Here is a 17,395-nt window from a genome sequence, read left to right as displayed (position 1 = left end):
CACCAAGAAGCAGCAACAAAGAACAGATGAAACACCATCTCACCTTCCAAGCTGACTGCATACTGCCAAAGACAATCTCCACCATACCATAATAAGCATGGCATTAGTGCAGAGGAGGACAAGTTAGTGGCACAGATAGCTGCAGGAAGAGATCTAGCTCTGCTGAGCACTGATAAAGGATGGCAGAGGGAATGCACAGGTCTTTCTCAATACAGACTTCATTGGAGGATGTGAAAGCTGTGGTCTGGACTGATAACTTTCTTAAATGTTCATTGACTCTGGTTTCAACATTTGTACTTTTTGGAGTCAGCTATTACTAAGAGGGAAATTACATCTTCAAACTTCCAGAAAAACGAAAAGAGAAATTGAAACTGTTTGAAACCAGACGGAAGACAGTGTTATTTGAATTCAGCCTCAGTGCTGCAGTGCTTTGTGAAGGAGCTAATTGACCAGAACTAGCCATTCAATGCACTCAGGACTGTTGCTGGGCAGTGGGGGGTGGTGAGGGGCGTTCAGTAAAAGAAGGTTTTTGTGTTACTCTTTTAACAGAATATTGGGTATTTCTGATGAAGCATCATTTAGTGCCGATGTCTAATTGCTCAAAGCATACTTAAGAGTCAACTATATTGTTGTGAGTCTGGAGTCACATGTAGACCAGACCAGATCAGATTTCCTTTGCTGGAGGGTGTAGTGAACCAGATGGATTTTAAATGACAATCTTACACCAGCAGTTTTTCTCTTTTTAATTTCAGATACTACTGAATTTCACCACCTATGTCCCTGTAGTGATTGGAACCAGGACCAGCTGGATCTCATTGACTATGAGATTCTTGATTGGGGATGTTAACCAGGCCAATCGGGGAGCCCTACCTGACAGAAATAAGCAGGAGATTCAGAGAGTCTCCCTATTTCTAGGGACTGGCTTTGAGCTGGCTGGTCAGAGCCCATGTACTCTGCACATGTGAATAAAGGCTGACTTGGTGATGGGATGCTGGCCTCTGAAAGATAAAAAAAAAATGAACAGGAGATTCTGAAGGTTTCCTCAGTCTAGGGACTGGCTTGGAGCTTTTTAGTCAGAGTTAATTGTCGGGCGGCATGATGGCACAGCGCTAGGGACCCAGATTCGATTACAGCTGTCTGTGTGGAGTTTGTACATTCTCTCCGTGTCTGCGTGGGTTTCCTCCAGGTACTCCGGTTTCCTCCCACAGTCCAAAGATGTGCAGGGTCGGTGAATTGGCCATGGTAAATTGCCCATAGTCTCCAGGGATGTGTAGGTTAGGTGCATAGTCAGGGGTAAATGTAGAGTATAAGGGTATGGGAATGGGTCTGGGTGAGTTACACTTCAGAGGATCGGTGTGGAATTATTGGGTCGACGGGTCTGTTTCCACACTGTAGGGATTCTGTGATTCTAATGTACTGTGCACATGTAAATAAAGTGTGATTTGGTGACAGGATTATGGCCTCAGTGCCATAATTTCAGTCCCCAACTTATTACCCTCGAGTTCCAGATTACTAGTCCAGTGACATTACCACTAACCCACTGCCTCCCCACACAGCATGTGCACAGCATCAAAAATAGTGCAATCAAACCAAGGAAATTCTACAGAAGTAGTGACAGTAGTACAGGTGGTTGGGAGCTGTTGTTAGATAAGGAACAGAGACGAAATCCGAAAGGAAAAGGAAGTTGATCGAAGGAAGTTGTACTTAGTCCACTCAGAATATATGGTACTGTCTAATAAATCTGAGATCAACCTTGTTGTGTTTGCTTTTTAACGCATGTAGAATTTATACTTTATGTTGACTGTGATTTACTTGCTAATTTATGTTTAGTTTTATTTGTTAAAGTAAAACTTTAAAAGAGTGGGTATTCTTGTTAGAGCCATTGATAAATTTGCATCATTTGGTTTGTTGGTCACAACAAGGATCACAACACTGTGGTGTTAGCAATAGCAGATCATTCCACTTGGTTATGCAGAGCACTGATCTTTACCATCTCTTGGCACTATTTCCCTTGTTTAGAAGTCAACAAAACATGACTCTTTATTAATAACTCATAATTTTTTAGTGCTGGTATGACAAATACTATGATGGAAATCAAAGATACCTCACAATAAATAGCTCTAGATGGATTAGTATCTCTTATTGGCTGTATCTTTTTTAATTGTTGTAAGCTGCACTTTGAATGGAAATGTTAGTATAACCACTGACCCTTTTATATTGCCATTCATTCTGAGCCGGGGGAATTCAACTGAAACATTCCTATATCAAATGATCCCTCACATTCATGGTATCTGTCAAAATGTTCTTCCCTGTCATTTAATCCTTAATATCCTGCATCTGTAGTGATGAGGAACCATAAATTCAGGAGCAGGTATCCTCGATGCTCTGCATGTGGTGTTACAACCAAAACCTTCTATTCCTCAGAACCACGACTGAGTAAGCCACTTGGCTTCTGAAAATGTAATCACAATTCTCAGGCTGGTTGGCTGATCCTCTCCAATGTCCTCCTCCAAGGATATCCGTCATCAGTTCTCCACTGCCATCTTTGTGCCATACATAGCTGTGAGCTGGAGTTCGGAGAAGCCCTGGGATCTGATAGCTCAGTAAAGAAAGAGGGTGAACAGAAAGGGAGAGGAGAAAGAAAAGGCAGAGGTGGAAAGCTGGATCACTTGACACATTTTGATGGCTCCAGGCTAATTTCCTGGAGTGAGCCAATGATCTTAATCCTCTGCAGCCATCTCCCTTCATCTGATCTGACTGAGATAGTGTGTGGAGTTTATGCTATCCCTAGAAATTCTCAATCCTCCCAATTAACAAGCTATTCATGAGTTTTTCAAGCAACTACATTGGTCTAAGTTGGGGCTGTGGTAGTGGGATACAGTCTGTCTGTGGTGAATGAAGCTAACACCAGGTACACCATTGAGCAGTGGGCACACTGGCCATCCACATCCATTACCCAGGACATTATACAAGACTGGACACCAGGGCTCAGTTTGAGACTAAAGAGGGAGGCAGCACCAGAATGTGGGGCACAATTAAACAAGTTATCACGAAGTTGGTGTGTAAAAATTTCAAAACTGTAAAGTGAATTAAAAAGCAATGCATGGTCCCTTTTAAGAGATTGAACTTGGAAGTTTGCAAGCATTGTGCAGAAAATTGAAACAAGTATATCAAAAGAATTTTCAGTTAGCAAGCCCAAGTAGCATTTTTACCCAAACAACAGTTTAAATTCAGCCAATTAATTTAAGAAGGTACTTGGAGACTAGAGTCATAGAGATGTACAGCATGGAAACAGACCCTTCGGTCCAACCCATCCATGCCAACCAGATAACCCAACCCAATCTAGTCCCACCTGCCAGCACCCGGCCCATATCCCTCCAAACCCTTCCTATTTATATATCCATCCAAATGCCTCCAAAACAATGCAACAGCATATAAAATAGTAATTGCTGCTCCTGGAATTCGAGGAAATCACCTCCAGCACCTAAAATACCTCAAAAAAGGAGCAGCTCTTACAGCCAGAAATTTTTCCTGTCCTCCATCTTGGATTACCCAGAATCAACTAAATTCAAATTTGTTGGTTTTGACTATCTTGAACTAATCCAATTGTAAAGAAAATAATATGTAATCACAGGTATAAAAGATGAAGCCATTTGAAAATTAGAAGAGAGCCAACTGACATCTGAAGGGGTGAGAGCCAAGTGTCATTGGAGAAAGGAATACTAGGCTCTCACAAGAAATCTACACAAGAAAGCTCTCTTAAAAAGCGCTATCTATCTATAAAGGTACAAGGTACGTTTAGTGAATATTCTTAACACCAGAAAACAACTGCGCAGGGATCTCAGACAGAAGTATTCCACAGAGGAATACAATCAGAACAGAAGAATTATAGAGAAAACATTCCCAACAGCAGAGAAGAGGAGGAGCCATCCAGAGGATCTATTCTGTGTGCACTTGGGGAGATTATGTTTTGACTTATTGTTCTTAATAATGGATTTATATAAGTGGGACATGTATTATTGCAACAGCATCCTATTAGAATCGTGTTTTATTTGGAAATAGGAGTCAAAGAGAAATTGCTTGGTTTGTTAGTGGTTCTGTTAATTTTTTCATTGTTGGAGTTAGATAAATTGTTACTTGTTAATTGTAATGTGGAAGTGCCAGTGTTGAACTGCGGTGGACAAAGTTGAAAATCACACAAATGCCAGGTTATAGTGCAACAGGATTATTTGAAAATACAAGATTTCAGAGAGCGGCTGCTTCATCAGGATGTGAGGCAGTGTGAGCTACTCTGGGCGTTTTGGTTTTAATTATCAGAGGGGTGTCAACATCTGCTCTGTAACAAAGTACAGGCTAGGATTATGGGCCATCAGATTTCTCAACATTCAAAAGTGACACACTCTGAGTAAGATCTCAGATTCTGATGGAAAGCTCATTACTCTGGAAGGTAGCTCCAGAGTACGGGAGCAAACAGGGGAAGTTCAGAGGAATCGAGGAGCAATGGTTGATGATTCCATCAAGCGAAGGGAATTCCATCAGAGGGTGGGACACATACAGCCAGTCCGATTGGATCCAGCAGCTGCAGAGCCACCATTACTCACCATTGGAAGGTTAATCTGTGCAAAGCCACCATGGGCAAGTGGCAACTCCAGGCACATTTGTGAAGACATGTCATACCATGTCCCAGAGTGTTCAGAGGTTCGAGTACTAAAGGAAGAGGAGATTGAATCTGTTGATGGAACTCAGCAATGACCCTGAGAGGACAACCTGTAACCAATGGGACAGGTCTGGGAATCTGTGGCCAATAGCACTAAAACTCTTCACAGAGCTGAACTGCTACTTGCCCTGATCTTTCTGGAGACCTATCAGGAATGTATGTGGGTCACATCAAGTTGAGGGATTTTGTGTAATTCTGAACTGAGCCTGCTGAGCAGGCTTCCCATGTGTACAAGTTTTATTGAGTGCACGCATGGTTTGCTGCCTTTAACAATGGGGGCCAGTGGGTCAGCAGCAATAGGAAGTGCCACCTGAGGCCTTTTCTCTTTATTAACTCACTGGGTGTGAGCATCTCTAGCTGGGCCAGCATTTATTACCCATCTGTAATTGCTCAGAGAGCAGTGGAGAATCAACCTATACACCAGACCAAGTGAGGATGGCTGTTTCCATCCCTAAAGGACATGAGTAAACGAGGTGGACTTTTCTGACAATTGACAATGGTTTCATGGCCATTATTAGACTGTTAATTCCAGATTTTCATTGAATTCAAATTCCACGATGAATTTCTCCAGCAATTTCTGCTTTTGTTTCAAAGATTTTCAACTCAGGAGCAGGGTGTAGAAATCAATCGGCAATAAACCCAAAAGTTTATTGAGGAGCCAGTACTGTGGGGGCAATGAGAAAGGGATCGTCCCTGTTGCTGGATGCATGTTGAGCTGTGGTGGGATTAGGGAAAAGACCTTAATTGCAGTGGTGGGATTGAAAATGGCAAACTAACATGCTGCCCATTAAATTGGGGTGACACAAGACTGGTGGGGACTGGTACTGCAAAGGCATTACCTGGCTGGGTTCAACATCTATTTGAAGTGGATGTGATTCACGGCATGGGAAACTAGAAAAATCCAGAGCTGGCCTTTAACAAACAGTTTGAAGGCAAAATGAAACTCTGGCATGAGTGAACCGACCACAGCTAATGGGTATCTGTGAGATTTGCCACCCAGGTAAATAGTGCGGTGAAGAAGGCATATGGTGTACTGGGCTTTATTGGTAGAGGAATTGAGTTCCGGAGTCCTGAGGTCATGTTGCAGTTGTATAAGACTCTGGTGCGGCCGCATCTGGAATATTGTGTGCAGTTTTGGTCACCATACTATAGGAAGGATGTGGAGGCACTGGAATGGGTGCAGAGGAGGTTTACCAGGATGTTGCCTGGCATGGTAGGAAGATCATATGAGGAAAGGCTGAGGCACTTGGGGCTGTTTTCATTGGAGAAAAGAAGGTTTAGGGGAGATTTGATAGAGGTGTACAAGATGATTAGGGGTTTAGATAGGGTTGACAGTGAGAACCTTTTTCCACATATGGAGTCAGCTGTTACCAGGGGACACAGCTTTAAATTAAGGGGTGGTAGGTATAGGACAGATGTTAGGGGTAGATTTTTTACTCAGCGGGTTGTGAGTTCATGTAATGCCCTGCCAGTAGCAGTGGTGGACTCTCCCTCTTTATGGTCATTTAAGCGGGCATTGGACAAGCATATGGAGGTTATTGGGCTAGTGTAGGTTAGGTAGGCTTTGGTCGGCGCAACATCGAGGGCCGAAGGGCCTGTACTGCGCTGTATTTTTCTAAAAAAATAAACTGCACAGAGACTGAGCAGGAAGGGAGCCAGCTCACTGCTGGAAATATGCAATACAAACTCTAGCTGATATCTAGGGAACTCATCAGTTTTCATTCCCCTCCTTTGACTTGAGTTAATATAGAAATGTTTGGGAGACAGGTGGCAGTCATTTTCAGTTGTTTGGACAGTTAGTGTCTGGAGACAACAGAATGGGATTCAAACTCCATTCCAGTGGAGGTTTGAGACTTCCCTCTTTGCCCTCTAACCATTGTAAAAATTGGGGTCCTTTGATGTGATTCACTCAATAATCACTATGGACAACATGATTGACTGTAGAATTAACATTTTGAGTCTATAGTGACCCTTCAGTTCCAAAGAAAGGTCACCGGACTCGACGTTAATTCTGGTTTTTCTCCATAGATGCTGCCTGAGCGTCTCCAGCAATTTCTATTTTTATTTCAGATCTCCAGCATCTGCAGTTCCTTGTCTTATTTTATATGTATGAATGACTTTAGCTCTCTTGTTGTGACTGTAGCTTTCTTGGCATTGCTTCCATCCAAAGTAGTACACTAAAAATGAAAGAGGAACAAAGCTGTTACATGACAGAACCCCCTGAAATAACATCAGAGAATTCCAACAAATTAAAGACGTGTTTAAGAACTGGTTAGTTGAAAATAGTGTAAACAACTCTCCAACTGTTTAAAAATGAAATTGTAAATTCAAGGATCCTGGTATAGTGTATCAGCAGTATCCTTCACTTGCAAAGCAAAGCTTTAAACCACAATGCCAGTAAGGAATGTTGAATTCTGTGATTCAGTTGTAGACACTTATAAATAACCCAGAGGCTGTGTAAAAATAGATGATGATATGAATAAAATTCTTGGGGTAATTTTTCAGGGGATTTCTCCTGATCTACTGCCAGGACAACATGACATTGATAAAAAGCTTGGAGAAAGGCAGGTGTGTTGTATTCACTCTGGGAATGCAAGAAAGGTTAGCAACATTGGCATAATTGACCAATCTTTTGTTGCCCTTAGAAAGTGATGGTTTAATTTCTACTTGTGATATTATACAGTGATGTTAGATGGAGTCAGGGAAGCAGATTCCATTACCTAGGAGTGGGAATCAGAAACCTGACTTTATGCTGTCTGAAGTCAGGACAGCAAACAGAGACCCTGTCCAGGAAACCTGACGCTCTGGGAAAGTTCTGTTTAAAGGGCTAGGTATAGAAAGTGTTTTGAGGCCATTCCTGATTGCCTTTCTTTTAAAAATAAATCATTCCATGGAATTTAATTTCTCAATAATCTTTGCATTGATTTCTTAAATGATTTTATTCTGGTTCTCAATGTTATTGTTGGTTGCAGTGGGATTCCATTGGGCTAGTCATTGAGCCATACAGCATGGAAATAGGCCCTTCGATCCAACTCATCCATGCCAACCAGATATCCCAAACTGAATTAGTCCCATTTGCCTATGTTTGGCCTATATCCATCTAAACCTATAGGAAAATGATAGGAGAAACTAGTGAAGGAGAAAAATCAATCTCCATTTAGTGAAGTAAGGTTTAATCATGGATGGCATGGCTTTAACAGAGGAGGTCATGCCTAAAAATCTGGTTTCATTTTTGGAGGAGATGACGAAGTGTGTAAACAAAGTGCACTTGATGTGGCTTTATATGGATTTCAGCAAGGCCTTCAACAAGGTCCACTTGAAAAACTGACAAAGAAACTAAACGTTCACGGGATCCATGGTAACTTGGCAAGTCGTATCTAAAATTAACTTAGTGATAGGTGTGGTGGTAACCTGTTTGTGTGACTGGAGGCTTGTGCCTAGTGGTGGGATGGGAGTTGGGTTCCTTTTTTTAAGTAACATTCATAAATGATGTTGATGGGGGGAGATAACTGTCTAGTGGTTTATTGGTGGACTTTAGTCCAATGATCCAGGTATTGTTCTGGGGACCCAGATTCAAATCCTGTCACGGCAGACGGTGGAATTTGAATTTAACAAAAATGTAGAATTATGAGTCTAATAATAACCATTGGTGGAAAAATCCATCTGTTCACTAATGTCGCCATCCTTACACGATCTGGCCCACGTGTGACTCCAGACCCACAGCAATGTGGCTGACTCTTAACAATTAGGGATGGGCAATAAATGCAGGCCCAGCCAGTGATGTCCTCATCCTGTGAATGAATTATAAAAACAGAGAATGTGGTGTTTGATAAGTTTGTGGATGACACAAGATTAGCCAGGTGGTTAACAGTAAGGAGGAAAGTGTTAGAATATGGGAAGATATACATGATTGGTCAGATGACAGATCAGTGGCAGATGGAATTTAACCCTGATAAATGTGACATGATACCCTGTTTGGAAGAGGGAACAAGACAAGGGAGTAATCTATGAATGACAAGACTCTCAGATGATCAGAGAAACAGAGGGATTTAAGGGTGCTTGTCCACGTAGATTTATTTATTGTCACGTGTACCGAAGTACAGTGAAAAGCTTTGTTTATGAGTAGTACAGGCAGATCATAGTAAGCAAGGATGTACAGAACCAAAAACCTAGACTGACGCATACAAGTAACATTGCACATGGCGTACAAGAGAGTTTGGCATTAGCAAGATCAGCATTATTTGAGGCTAGAATCTCCATTCAATTGTCTAATAACATCCAAAAAGAAGCTGTCCATGAATGTACTGGTGCGTGTGTTCAGACTTCTGTATCTTCTGCTTGACAGGAGAGGTTGTAAGACATCATTACCAGATGCACAGGGCATTTAATGATGTTAGCAGCCTTTCTTGAAGGTGGGGCACGTTAGTGTGGTAGTTAAGAAAGCATCAGGGATACTTACCTTTATAGGTAAATGCATAGACAATAAAAACAGGGAGGTTCATGTTGGAGTTGTATGGAGTTTTAGTTGGGCCACAGATGAAGCACTGTGTGCAGTACCGGTCACCACACTATATGAAGGATGGTATTACACTGGAGAGTGTGCAGAGGAGATTCACCAGGATATTGCCGAGGATGGAGCATTTCAGCAATGAAGAGAGGTTGGATAAGCTCGGGTTTGTTTCTTCTGAGCAGAGGAGGTTGAGGGAGACATGACATAGCTGTATAAGATTATGAGAGTCATGGACAAGGTGGGTAGAAAGCAGCTGTTCACCTGAATTGAAGAATCAATAACAAGGGGACTTAATTTTTAAGATGAAAAGCAGGAGGTTGAGAGAGGAATTAAGGAAAAATAATTTCACGCAGTGGGTGATGGGGGTCTGGAATGCATTCCTATTGGGCAATGTTGGGGCAGAAAACCTCACAATCTTTTTAAAAGGTACTTGGATGAGTTTTTGAAATTCATACCAGTAAAGGATGTGGGCCTAGTCCTGGAAACCAGGGTTAGTGTAGATTTCATGTCCTTTCTGTGGTACAGACTCAATGGACTGAAGGGTCTCTTCATAATAAATGACTAAATGAAGCTATGATTAAATTCCAAATAAAATTTATCATCCACACAGCATAGGAAAGGGTCCAGAAAAGTCTCATGAGAATGGTCTCAGAGATGAAGGATGTGAGTTATATGCAGATAGTTGATTGAATTGTTCAAACCACGAGGGGTCTAGACAGAGTTGATGGAAACTGTTCCCACTTGTATAGGACACAGATTTAAGGAAATTGGCAAAAGAGCCAAATGTGACATGGAAAAAGTGCAGTGAGAGAGGTTAAATGTGGCGGATACAGACTCAATCGCGATTGTCAGCAGGCAATTGGTTAGCACCTGAATAGTGAAATTTATGGGGAAAGAAGAGCAGTTTGAGAGGGATAGGGATTAGCTGAGTTACACTTGCAGAGAGCAGACATGGACTCAGCAAGCAGACATGGCCTCCCTCTCTGCTGTCATGGTCCTAATCATTTCACTTCCCCCTCAGTAGGTGGCAAGACTGTGCAATTCTTTACTGCAGAGGACTGTTCAGGCTCAGTTGTGAATTATATTCGAGGCTGAGATAGACAGATATTTTTAGTCAATAAAGGATTATATGAAAAGAGAGTAAAGTGGAGTTGAGGATTGTCAGATCAGCCGTAATCTCATTCAATGGCTGAACAGACTTGATGGGCGAAATGGCCTAATTCTGTTCTTGGTCAAATAATGCTAGTTATTGATTTTGTGATCTCACACATCCATCTATATTCTCTTATCTATTTGGCTATTGCATTGATTTTGTAATTTTGGGATTGTGGACTGCAGCCTGACTTGATGCAATATATGGCATTTGTCAATTTCTCCAGTAAATATTCGAGTGGAAAAGGAATCATTTATAAACAAATGGGTATCTTTTATATGAATGAAGAAACCACTGAGAGATTCAATCAAACCCTTACAATTGCTTATATTGTTAAACAATGAAATACATCTTCCAGCACCTGTTAAGATTGAACTCACAAACAAGTCAGTGTCCCTGACATAACGGGTAATAACATTGATTGCAATGATGTTCTTGGCCATACTGGACCTTACAGTCTCTCAAAGACCTTCTATCAGTAACAAATCTCTCCACTTTTCTGCCTTGTTATCTCCAAATACCCTGGACTTACTGCTCTGGGGCAAACTGAGTGAGGCAAAGGCCTTAACCTCTAAACCTGAAACTCCATGACAATGGAAGGTTCGATGAATTGTCAATCAAAGCAGCCACCTTGAAAGAGAAATGCCTCTTATTTTAGGAGTTTATGGTAGTGATATTGTCTATCTTTCTGTCTGAAGGTTGTGTTAAATTAAAACTAATTTTAACTCCCAGATGCAAATTGCACTGGGATCTGCTCAATAGCGTCCTGTTGTTTAAAGCCTAATGTGACAAGGTGAAAGTACACAATTTGGTAGCTCTGCATCTAACATCTAATTTAATATCTAACACCCAATTATCCCCAACATGGGACCAACTGTCTTCAAGCACTCCATGCTCACAGGTGGGGGTCTGGCAGAATGGATTGGAAATAGACAATCATTCGCAAGGCTCAAATGGTAGGGGAAAGTTGATGGGGGGCGGGGGGTGGGGGGGGGGGTGGAGGTGTTGCAGCGAAAATAAGTCAAAGTAAGGATGGGGCAGGGGTTATTACACTTTGTGCAAACAGTAGGTAAAATCCGGCATCAATTTGATACCAATCTTTACTCATTCCAACAATTATTTACATATTAAGACACAACCATGCACCTCCTAACTGAACAACGTTTGTCACTCAATGCAAACTCAAGTAAATGAGCATCTTCCACCTGCATATGATCAAACAATACAATAAAGGAGGAATCGAGGAATTCAACAAAAACATAAATTGCTGGAAAAGCTCAGCAAGTCTGGCAGCAGCTGTGGAGAAAAATTAGTTAATGTTTGTGTCCAGTGACCCTTCCACCATTCTAAGGAAGGGTGCTAGGAATTCCTATATCTGCTAGCATGTGAACCTCAGCATGTTTGTATGTTTTGGCACATTTAGTGATATAATAAGTCATAAAAGCTTCTGGAAGGGCACAAGTGTGTCCTATCTGGACATTCAGCCAATGGGAGATGGTGGACAGGCTTTAGGGTGTTAGGTGGTGAGTTACTTGCTGCAATATTCCTAGCTTCTGAACAGCTCTTGTAGCACAATTATTTATATGGAGAATCCTGTTGAGTTTCTGTTCAATGGTAACCCCCTGTACATTGATAGTGGGGGATTCAGTGATAGTAACACCATTGAATGTCAAAGGACAGTGGTTAGATTGTCTCTTATTGGAGATGGTCATTGCCCGACATTAGTGTGGCATGAATGTTACTGTCATTTTTCAGCCCAAGCCTGGATATTATCCAGGTCTTGATGTATTTGTTCGTGGATTGCTGCAGTATTTGAGGAGTTTTGAATGGTAATGAACAATGTGGTGGGCGGCACGGTGGCACAGTGGTTAACACTGCTGCCTCACTGCGCCAGAGACCCGGGTTCAATTCCCGCCTCAGGCAACTGTCTGTGTGGAGTTTCCACATTCTCCCCATGTCTGTGTGGGTTGCCTCCGGGTGCTCCGGTTTCCTCCTACAGTCCAAAAATGTGCAGATTAGGTGAATTGGCCATGCTAAATTGCCCATAGTGTTAGATGAAGGGGTAAATGTAGGGGAATGGGTCTGGACGGGTTGCACTTCGGTGGGTCGGTGTGGACTTGTTGGGCCGAACGGCCTGTTTCCACACTGTAAGTAATCTAATCTAATCTAATGTGCAATCATTAGCGAACATCCCAACCTCCAACCTTATGATGGAGGGAAGGGCATTGATGAAGCAACTGAAGATGATTTGTCCTGGGACACTACGTCAAAAAGTGTGGCACTGGAAAAGCACAGCCGGTCAGGAGTAGGATTTAAGCATAAGCTTTTCATCAGAATAAATGGGAGGCCCAAGGGAGGAGGAGAACTTCTTCAAGGTGGGCATCCTTGGAAGACGCTTCGCAGTAAGGTTATAATCGACGAGGAGAAAGTGAGGACTGCGGATGCTCTGATCTCTAGCATTTGCAGTCCTCATTTGGACACTACCCTGAAGAACTCCTGCAGAGATGTCTTGGAGCTGCAGTAACCAACCTTCAACAACTACAACCATCTTCTTAAAAGTAATATTGAATTAAATAATGAAGTAGATCTTTGAAAAATAGAAGGATGGCAGCACAGGTGATGTGTCATGCTTGCAAGTATGTGAGAGTTCCTCAATACCAGTTTGGTCGAGGGGAAACATATCTAAGGCAAGAGTTTGAAGTTGGAGCAGCCTTGGCTCAGAGTTGATGAACTGGAGACTGAAACACAGACACTGCAAACGTTCAGGGAGGCAAAGTATGAGGAGGCAGTCACACCTTTTATAATTGTATTGTGCCCCTGATTTGGTCAGTGTTCAGGGATAGGAGAGTGTGACTATGAGTGAGGCAGCTAAGGGGACCCAGAGAGGAGTAGTACAGGAGTCTCAGTCTTTGTAAAGTTTTGATATGCTTTCAGCTTGTCTGGATAAGAGTTTGGGTGAGCTCATTGACCATATTACCATGGTATAGGAAACCATTCAACAGGAATGAATATATGAGTTTGGGATACAGCTCTGGGCTGGAGAAGAACTTGCAGTGAGAGAGAGAGAGAGAGACGATCCACTTGCTGTGACACTTGTAGTTACCAAAGACAGAGATGGACAAAAGAAAGAGGTTCTGCATAAACATTGTGAAGAGCTAGGCATCAAATTAAGTAGCAGAACCTCAAAGAATATAACCTCAACATTATTTACATGCACAATTTGGCATAGATCAAATCTGATTAGAAAGATGTATGCATTGTTCAAAGCCTGGGAGAAGTGGGGTTCCAATTTGTGGAGCACTGGCACTGATACTGTGGAAAATAACATCTGTATCAATGGGACTGTCTTGCCCTTCCTCGTGATCTTGCCAGTCACATCACTAGGCAGGTAAAGAGGATTTTAAATTAAATGGTGGAGGCAAGGGTTCAAATTGAAAACCAAAGAGAAAGATATTAATACAAGAAATGATAAACAGATGGTAACACATGGGAATACAGAATGCAAATTTAAGAGTCAACCAATGGATAAGACTAGACTTTACAAGAGACTACATGGTCTTTAGCAAGGCAATTGACAAGGTTCTGCATGGTAGAATGTTTAGTAAAGTTAGATCACACAGAATTTAGGGAGATCTTGCCATAGGGAAGCTACTTTGACTTGACTGTAGGAGACAGAGGGTGGTAGTGGAGGGTTGTTTTTCAGACTGAAGGCCTGTGACTAATGGTGTTCTGCAGAGGTCAGTGCTCAGTCCACTGTTAGTCATTTATTTAAACAATTTGGATGAAAATGTAGGAAGCATATCTAGTAAATGATGGATGACACCAAAATTGGTGATATGTGAAAAAAGGTTATCTCAGACTACAACAGGATCTTGATCAATTGGGCCACTTCGTTAAGAGTGGGGTTTGCCTTAGATAAATGTAAGGTGTTGCATTTTGGTAAGATAAATCAGGGCAGGACTTACACAGTTAATGGTAGGCCCCTGGGATGTGTTGTCGAAGAAAGAGACCTACGGTTGTAAGCATATCATTCCTTGAAAGTGGAGTGACGGGTAGACAGGATGGTGAAGAAGACATTTAGCATGTTTGGCATTTGGCTTCATTCCTCAGCTGATTATTTTGGGATGTCATGTTGAGATTCTACAGGACATTGGTGAGGGTACTTTTAGAGTACTATATATAGTTCTGGTTGTCCTGCCAAAGGAAGGATATTATTCACTTGGGGAGGGTGCAGGAAAGATTTACAAGAAGTTGGTACTGCTGAGAAGCAACTGAGGACTCTGGGAGGAGTTGGCTCAGTCACCAGAGACTGCCTACGAGCAAATAAAAGGGAGGCAACCGACAGTGGAACAGTCATTTTGAGAAGGGCTGCTTTGCAGTGAAGTGCAACGGAGGGTTTAAGTGTTGGCTTTGTAGGATCCTGGGCTTTGGTGAGAATGACAATCAGAAATAAGGTAAGATTTTGTTCTTTTGCATTACTGTGAAAGGTCAGAGATGGCAGATAGGGCAGTTGTGTGTTCCTCTTGCCAGATGTGGGAGATCAGAGATTAGTGTCCCTGATGACTGTCTTCAGGAAGTCTGACCAACCACAGCTCCTCCCACATTGCATTGTTTGGTTGACATACCAAGGGGTATACAGAGGTCACAGTGTGATAGACACTAGTTATAGTGACGTAATCACACCATAGGATCAGGTTAGGTAAATGGGTGACTGCCAGGGGAGGCAGGCAGGCAGGCAATGCCTGAGTCTCCTGTTGTTATTTTGGATACTGTGGGGGAGGAGGGGGCTATCCTCTTAGGAATAGAACAGTAATAGCTAGGCCTGTGGCACCACAAAGTCCAAGCGAGTGTTAGCACTAGGGGACTCGCTAGTCAGGGGGTCAGGCAGGTGTTTCTGTGGCTGCAATGAGACTCCAGGATGGTGTGTAGTCTCCCTGGTACTAGGCTCAAGGACATCTCTGAGCAACTACATGAAATTCTTGAGGGAAAGGAAGGGCAGCCAAAGATTGTTGTACAAAGGCATAGGTAGGAAAAGAGATAAGGTCCTGAAGAGTGATTATAGGGAGTTAGGCAGAAGGTTATTTCTGGTGCCACATGTAAATGAGAGTAGGAATAGAAGGATGTGGCAGATGAATGTGTGGCTTGAAAACTGGTGCAGGGAGCAGAGTTTCAGATTCTTAAATAATTGGGATCTTTTCTGGGGTAGAGGTGACCTGTACAAGAGGAATAGGCTGCACCTCAACTGGAGGGAACCAATATCCTGGCAGGGAGCCACTGTGGAGGGTTTAAATCAGTTTGGCAGGGGTCCGAGTTACAAAGCTGTGGGGAGATGAAACAGAAGGTTAAAGACAGTACAGATGTTAATGAGAGCAAGTTAAAGTGCTTGTAATCCTAGCAGTAGAATTGTCAGGAAGCAAGGGTTAATCATAGATTATCTCTAAAGTGTAGAAACAGGCCATTTGGCCCACCAGGTCCACACTAACCCTCCGAAGAGTAACCCACCCAGATCGATTCCCCTACCCTATTACTCTACATTTTCCTCTAACATACATATCCCTGAACGTTATGAACAATTTAGCATGGCCAATTTACCTAACCTGCACATCTTTGGATAGTGGGAGGAAACTGGAGCATCCAGAGGAAACCCATGCAGACGTGGGGAAATATAAAAACTCTACCGAGGCAGTTTGCCTGAGGCTGGAATTGAACCCAGGTCCCTGGCATTATGCAGTAGCAGTGCTAACCACTGAATCACCACGCCACATTTGTTGCAAGAGGCCTGACAGGTAAGGCAAATGAACTCTGAGCATGGATGGGTACATGGGATTAGGATATTACAGGTATTACAGAAACATGTCTGATGGAAGGACAGGACTGGCAGCTCAATATCCTGGGGTACAGATGCTATAGGAAAGATAGAAGGGGAGGCAAGAGACGAGGGGGAGTTGCATTTTTGGTTAGGGAGAACATCAAAGGAGTACCAAGAGAAGATTTTCGAGGGTTTGTTCACTGAGTCTATATGGGTAGAACTGAGAAATTAAAAGGGAGAGTTCATTTTGATAGCATTGTACTATAGTCATAGAGTCCTACAGCATAAAGACAGGCCCTCCAGCCCAAACTGGTCCGTGCTGATCAAAATGTCCATCCACGCTAACCCTTGCACTTGTCCCATATCCTTCTAAATCTTTCCTATCCATGTATTTGTCCAAATACCTTTTAAAATGTTGTTGATATGCCCGCCTCAACCACTTCTGCTGGCAGCTCATTTCATGTACATACCACCCTCTGCGTGTAAAAAAATGGTTGCCCCTCAGATTCCCTTTCATTCTTTTCCCCTCTAACCTTAAACTGATGCCCTCTAGCCTTCAACTCCCCAACCATACAGAAATGACTGAGTGCCTTCTCCCTATCCATGCATCTCATGATCTTATACACTTCCATAAGATCTCCCCTCAGTTTCCTCCACTCAAAAGAAAAAAGTCTGAGATTGTCCAACCTCTCCCTATTACTCAGACACTTGAGTCCTGGCAACATCCTCGTAAATTCCTTCTGCACTCTTTCCAGTTTAATAACATCCTTCCTATCGCAAGGTGACTAAAACTGAACACAATACTCCAGGTGTGGCCTCATCAGCATCCTGTAGATAGAACATCCAGCAATAGAACTTCTCAACTTGTATACTCAATGCCCTGACTGATAAAGGTCAGTGTGCAAAAAGCCACCTTCACTGCCCTGTCTACCTGTGGCTCCACTTTCAGGGAACTGTGAACCTGAACTCCAAGGTCCCTCTGTTCCACTACACTCCTTAACGCCTACCATTCACCACAAAACTCCTATTTTAATTTGACGTTCCAAAATGCAAGACCTCACACTTATCTATATTAAATTACATTTGCCATTTCTCGGTCTACTCCCCTATCTGATCAAGGTTCTGCTGCAATTTCTGATAATCTTCCTCGCTGTGCGCAATACCGTCTATTTTAGTGTCATCTGCAAACTTATTAATCAAGCCTTG

Source organism: Chiloscyllium punctatum, chromosome 48, assembly GCF_047496795.1.
Source record: "Chiloscyllium punctatum isolate Juve2018m chromosome 48, sChiPun1.3, whole genome shotgun sequence".
Classification (NCBI taxonomy): Eukaryota; Metazoa; Chordata; class Chondrichthyes; order Orectolobiformes; family Hemiscylliidae; genus Chiloscyllium; species Chiloscyllium punctatum.
The sequence above is the reverse complement of the archived record's forward strand: the minus strand, read 5'-3'. Positions refer to the sequence as shown.